The sequence below is a fragment of the Rutidosis leptorrhynchoides genome, chromosome 3 (genome assembly GCF_046630445.1).
Source record: "Rutidosis leptorrhynchoides isolate AG116_Rl617_1_P2 chromosome 3, CSIRO_AGI_Rlap_v1, whole genome shotgun sequence".
NCBI lineage: Eukaryota > Viridiplantae > Streptophyta > Magnoliopsida > Asterales > Asteraceae > Rutidosis > Rutidosis leptorrhynchoides.
The window spans coordinates 404,905,747-404,913,763 of NC_092335.1; positions in this window are offsets into that span (position 1 = coordinate 404,905,747).

Genomic DNA, 8,017 nt, shown 5'->3' on the forward strand with positions numbered 1-8,017 from the left:
AAAAATAAAATAAAACCACTAGCTGCTGTTCGTGGCTATTAAGAAAAAAAAAATTGATTTTGATCTATATAATATTTTGGACAAAGTTTATAACATGAATATGATTTGAAATCTATATTAGAAACTATAGGAATTGTTAATTGAAGTTGAAACATAAATACGAACTCGAATTTCTTCAAGAACAATTTCGTTGACTTTTTGAAAAATAACGTTGACTTCGAAATTCGATCTTGATAAAAAGATTTGGGATTTGAAACTTGGCAGAGAGTTTTCATATGGGATTTCTAACATAATTGCATTAGTAGATTTTTAAAATTCATACAAAATCGAGTTAAGAGTGATTTGAGCCAAGAACAGAGGTAATGGAGTAAACTTGATATTTCTGATTGATTTTTGAGTAGCATCCAATATTAACAGTTATAATAACGAATATAATGGGATTGAGCGAATAATTGATGCAGTAAAAATTTTGTTGTTATCCTCTGATAATGGTCGACAATTAAATCACGAGTACAACAGGAGATAGAAAAAATAAATAAATAAATAAATAAATAAAAAATAAAACTGATTGAGATATATGACTAAATACGCGTAATTATTTGTCCTCCAGCATCTTTATTCAGTTAATATCAGTAATTAATAATCATATAAAAAAATAACGATAATACTATTATTAATAAAAGAAATACTAATTATAATAATAATAATTTGTAATGATAATGGTAAAAATAATAATACAAGTAATAATAACAATAATGTAAAAATTTACATGCTTTAAATTTCATAACTATATATATATTATAAAAACAAAATGACAATCTTGAGAATACTGATATTAATATACCTTTTAATATTACTATTAATATTAATAACAATAATAATGATATTAACTATAAAATGATGCAAATAATGTTATTAATGATAATAGACTGTATTTATTTTTATGATAACTAAAATAACCCTTTTTTTATTGATAATGTAATAACTTAACGAATCTTTAATTACATGTGGGAAAATAGAATGAAACTTTAAAAACAATAACATCCAATCAATTAGTGTCCAATCAGTTTGGCACACTTTTAATATAATTCAATTAGCCACAGTTTATTATATCGCTAGATGTTTTTGGTTTAACGGTAGTATATTTTATAATGTTATATTAACATTACATTTTACAATCAAAATAAAACAGTAGACATCGAATGATAAACGAATGCTACAATCATTTACTAAATGAATTCGAAACCATTTATTTTCGAATTACATTATATTTATTATGTTTTAATAGTAATTTAATCATTTCGTAGATCATAACTTAGTTTAAATTATTAGTTCATATAATACTTTATTTAATGTTTCTAATTATTACTTATATACTTATATACACATATACATATTTATTTGTAATTAATGTTCGTGAATCGTCGGCATAGTCAAAGGGTAATTGATTATATGAACACAGTTCAAAGTTTTTTTTTTTTTTTTTTTAGATTCAACATTACAGACTTTGCTTATCTTGTCAAAATCATATAAAGATTAAGTTTAAATTTGGTCGGAAATTCCCGGGTCATCACAGTACCTACCCGTCAAAGAAATTTCGTCCCGAAATTTGAGTGAGGTGGTCATGGTTAACAATAAAAATGTTTTCATGACGAATATGAGTTGATAAATTGAGTTTTATCATCATTGAGTAATATGGATAAAAATAATTCGATTATTCGAAGAGTACGAATGAAGCTATCACCAAATGGTGAAATAGGAAAGTAAAGATTCATCTTAACTTTTGACAGAGTCAGGGTTGAATTCCGGAATTCAAGGGATTTAAAGAAAATCTTTGAAATCTAAAAGATTTGATTCTTTGGGATTTAAGGAAATTAGGATCTCTATAATTAAATACGGTAATCTGCCTCGATTTCTCCGTCTGATATTTCTATTATAAATTAAACTCTTCCGTTCCATTATTCTCACCATTCTTATACATTCTTTCTTAGCTCATACATCCAAAAGATTATGAAAATGCTTAATCCCGTTCTAATCCTTGATATTTTTCTAATTACTATTTCTGTCAACCTTCTTTTCAATCTTCCATCAGAAAAATCTGTTTACTTCTACTATTACCTTGGGGTGATACTATTCTTAATTATACCGTGTCTTTATATTGCTATTCGTATTAATATCCACGGTTTGTAACCTTCGTGTTGTTATTGGGCTTTATATTTTCTCTTATATTTTGGAGCTCTTTGCCTTTTTATTATCTTCTCGACCTCTAGTAAAGCGAGTAATGGTCCAGAATTCATAAGTATGGAATTTCAAATGAACTTAATGTTCTAAATAAGAAAGAACGAAATCGCACGATCTGATTTGTCAAATTACCCGAATCACTGAGAATAGAACTATCAAGAATGTACTTTCTTGATATGTTCGAAAGTTAAGCAGAATGAAGGAGTTATGTAACATGGCACGTGATGACGTTATAATCTATGAATCATCACGTTCCATTAGAAACTCAACATGACTTACTGTAATATAATCACGTTGATCAAGTGTCATTATATTATACTAACTCATGATTCAGTTCCCAACATTACTTCAATAAAATTCATATTTTAAGCTCGAAAGTTTACAGAATATAGAAACTAACAGTTTCTATATGATGTAATACTGATAGCACGAAGAGATTAATGATTTCAGATAAGAATAGTTATAAAAATATCTCCAGAAATATGGAGGATATTTATAATGAAAGATACAATAATATCTTGGAATATTTAAGATCAGAGGATGATAGAAACTATTGTCTGCAAGGTTTTAGAGTAAGGAGCAAGATATTCACTAAAGACTTTAGCAGACATTGAATCATTTTGATTATTTGAAGTCAAACTTATTCTTTGTGATTTTCCACGGCTTTCTTCATAGTTTCGCATAATCTGCTTTTCGGTGCTAAATTTTCTATTGAATGTTTCCAATATAATGGTACACAGGAAGCACGAAGAGGTATATAATTTCGGACGAGAATATTTATAAAAATATCCTCAGAAATATCGAAGATATTGATGATGATATTTTGGGGATTTCTAAGTTCGATGGTTGATGGAGAAAGATTTTCCGCAAGATTTTAACATGACTTTGGAGCAAGATATTCTCTAAAGATTTTAACGGATCCAGAATTATCTGGATTCTTTGAATATAGGGTATGATCCTTGTATTTGTCCTTGGTCTCCTTCATGGTTATCTCTATCCGTTTTCCAGTTCAAATTTTTCTGAACTTTTCCAACGTACTATTCTCTATCATCAAACTTCCGACGATTAAGGTCGTTTACGGTTATCTACAGTTTCTGCTGCTTCATTCAGCTTGTTCAAAGTTCAATGTATTAATTCGTAGGCTGGGTGCTTTTCAAAATTTCAGAATGGAAGATTATTATTCTAAGAGATAAATGTTATACATATAACTGTTGATGTAGATATGCTGTGAGTTTTCAAAGTACTAATTGCCGATTCCTCTACATTTACTGCTACCATATCTGAATCATTGTTTATCGATCCGAGGTGATTTCAAGAGGATTGTGTTTTTAGATGATTAAACGTTGACGGTAATATGGTGGAATATAAAAGGTTCCCTGGTAACAATAAAAGAGCATACATATAAATCAAGGTGATAATAAGGTTGTTTCGAACGAAAAGTCGAAGTTGATTTACTGGAGCTGTGACAAAATTGGCTACTTTGGAAAGGGATTGCAAAGTTATTTTCGGTAATAACAAAACCAAAGGAGCTAGCACAGATACGTGTTAATCGTTTACTCAGTTTTCGAGAGTTTTTCAGGTGCATAACAATATATATCAATCTTTTCTTTCGTAGATGAAGTGCGGTTAGTTCATCTTCTCATTTGTTTCTTAATTGAGAGGTTTCAAGAATCATGAAAGATTTGAACGCAGATTGTAATCGTCGAGATACGAATGAAGTTTAAGATGAATTCAAGTGGCAAACTTGAAGAATGTTTAGTTTCATATGTTATAATCAATATTTTAATTCCTTTTAATTATCCAATGTTATTAGTCTACAGTCGATAGTCCACAGTAACAGTCCAATAAATTATATATAGTTTAATATACAATATTCGAATTAATTAATACGTGTCGTGACTCGTATACGTCTCAGACTAGATCACAACTCAAACTATATATATTATTATAGAATCAACCTCAACCCTGTATAGAGAACTCGATCATTACTGCATATAGAATATCTATGGTGATTCCAAATAATATATATAGATGCGTCGATATGATATGTCAAAACCTTGTATACGTGTCCCGATATTTAAAGTGCGTAAAATAAATAACAGAAAATTAAATAACAATAAATTAAATGCGTAAAGTAAATAATAGAAATTAAATGAAGATAAATAAAATTGCGATTATTAAATTGCGATAAATAAAATGCGATAAATAAAAGGTAATACGGAATTAACAATTAGCTAGGAACAATTAGCTCGGAACAGTTAGCGTGTATTCTTAACAAAATTCCTCATAGTTAATTTGTTTGTTTCTAACAAATTTTATTTTGTCAAATGTTTCCTTCATTATGCCACTTGATTTTTGATAATTCAAAATCTAAATATGAAATTGGATGAATATGGAATCAGATTCGTATATCTGTGGATGTAAGTAGGATGGTAATTGACCGTTGAATCAGGTTCGAAGAATGTACAGTGTAACTTATTAATGTGAAATCTAAATATTCCTCGGGTATTACCTACCCGTTAAAATATTTTCATCATTAACAGTTTGTACGAAAGAATTTTTAATTAATATTTTTATGAAAATATACTTACATATATATTTTCTTCAGATGTAATCATGGATTTAATGAGTTAATATAATATTAATCTCATTTGATTCACTGTTAGATCTAGAATACATAATCTCTAATTCATTAGAGATTACATAATCATCATGAAGAACGAAGGTAATTGATGTAGAACGATACATAGAACGATGATTATATTCAAGGTACAGAATGAGATGTTGAGGCGTGTGATGTTAAAACTTGTGTTGTTTGTGGTACTGTTGATGTCGGTGATGTTGCTGAAGCTGGTACGTTTTGCACCATATTTTCCAAATTGATTACTCGAGCGCGAAGTTCGTTGACTTCATGTATTACTCCGGAATGATTGTCGGTCGAAGCGAGCGGATGAATAAGGTTTAGAATTTTAGATAGAATATAATTGTGGCGAGATACTCTGAAAATGAATGTGAGAATGGTGTTTTGAACAGGTTCGCCGGTAAGTGTTTCAGGTTCTTCGCCAAGAGGGCAATGTGGTGGATGGAAAGGATCACCTTCTTCTTGTCTCCAATGATTAAGGAGGCTACGAACTCATCAGATAAATCGGGGAGGGATGATTGATTGATACATTCTGGTGACACTGCTTTCGGAGCTTGAGTAGAAATCTATATCGGAATAGCTGTCGAAATAACTATCGGAATAGCTATCGGAATATGAGGGACTCGAACTGGTTAAGGGATTCATCTCGTACGATCAGATGGAGGATTTTCGATAAGAAATAGATTATAGGATGTAGATTAGTACCCTGCCATACATAGTTTACATATGCATATATAATACTAAAATCCCATAAGTTACGGAGGAATCTACGGAAGCTGTCAGGCAAAGATAACAATAACATATATGCTAAGATATGAATTAGCAGATACGCTAAGATACGAATTTTGTCTATACACTATTCATGCAATCATTGCAGTAAGATGTGTCTAGACTAAGAATGATAAATAGGTAAATTCCTAAGGATGATAAACAGATGATTTCTGACTAGAAATGATAAGTAAAACTTTTGACATGCAGACACTGTCGAAGTCCAGACTCACTGATGCATCCTAACTACTTATCAGTTAGACACACTAATGCAGACCTGGTTCGCTATGACCTCTGCTCTGATACCAACTGAAAGGACCCGTCCTAATCCATCCGGACGAAGTCCATATCGATTATAAACGATTCACAACAGTTGATTACATCGCGAGGTACTTGACCTCTATATGATACATTTTACAAACATTGCATTCGTTTTTAAATGACAAACTTTCATTACAACGAATGTTGACAGGCATGCATACCATTTCATAATAAATCTAACTATAATTGACTTAATAATATTCTTGATGAACTCAACAACTCGAATGCAACGTCTTTTGAAATATGTCATGAATGACTCCAAGTAATATCCCTAAAATGAGCAAATGCACAGCGGAAGATTTCTTTCATACCTGAGAATAAACATGCTTTCAAGTGTCAACCAAAAGGTTGGTGAGTTCATTAGTTTAACATAAATTATCATTTCCATCATTTTAATAGACCACAAGATTTTCATATTTCAAATACACATCCCATACATAGAGATAAAAATCATTCATATGGATTGAACACCTGGTAACTGACATTCACAATATACATATAAGAATATCCCCATCATTCCGGGATCCTCCTTCGGACATGATATAAATTTCGAAGTACTAAAGCATCCGGTACTTTGGATGGGGCTTGTTAGGCCCGATAGATCTATCTTTAGAGTTCGCGTCAATTAGGGTGCCTGTTCCCTAATTCTTAGATTACCAGACTTAATAAAAAGGGGCATATTCGATTTCGATCATTCAACCATATAATATAGTTTTGATTACTTGTGTCTATTCCGTAAAACATTTATAAAAGCGCATGCATTCTCAGTCCCAAAAATGTAAAGAGTAAAAGGGATTCAAATGAAACTCACACTACTGCATTTTGTAGTAAAAATACATATGACGATATTGAACAACTGAACAATGCAGGGTTGGCCTCGGATTCACGAACCTATATCATTTGTGTATATATTAAAACATATTCTTGTAATCGAAAAAATATGTATATATTATTATTGATAATATAACTTTTATATTAATAACTTATATATATTTTATTATTATTATATATCCATTTTTATATATTAAATATAAATTTTGTTATGTTATGCGTGTTAAATATCTTATATATATATATATATATATATATATATATATATATATATATATATATATATATATATATATATATATATATATATATATATATATATATATATATATATATATATATATATATATATATATTTCTTTTATTTGTTAAAATAATAAATATAATAATACCAAATAATATGATTAGTGATTAAAATAACAATGATTGTAATACTAGTATTAATAATAATGATAATAATAGTAATTTTTAATAAAATGAAAAGTTTATTAGTAATGTTAATGAAAAAAATAACTTTTATATTAGTACATAATACTTAATAATAATGAATTTTAACAACAATTCTTATGTTAACCATAATCATAATCTTCATGTTTAATTTTTAAACTAATATCTAAAGCTATTATAATATCAATTCGTAATCCTAATCATATTTATAATGGTAATACTTATTTCAATAATAATCCTAATAATAACAATATTTAGTGATAATACTAGTACTAATAATAATAATGGTATTAATTATTAGTGATACTAACCATAATACTAAATAATAATACTTTGTAAGGGTGATAATATTAATAATATCAGTAATAATTATAATAATCCTACTTGTAATTATGATAATAATACTAAATGGGTAACTACGACTTTTATTAGTAAAAATATTAATACTAATACTTAACACTAACAATAATACTTAATGATATTTCTTAATAACAAAAATGCTAATAATATTAATCATAGTACTTGTGTTAACATTTTAATAATAATAATTAATGTTAATGATAACAATAATAATAATAATAATAATAATAATAATAATAATAATAATAATAATAACCATAATAATAATAATAATAATAATAATAATAATAATAATAATAATAATAATAATAATAATAATAATAATAATAATAATAATAATAATAATAATAGAAATTAAATTAAAAGTGTATACCCATTTAGATTCTTTTCTAAAAAGAATTGTCCTTG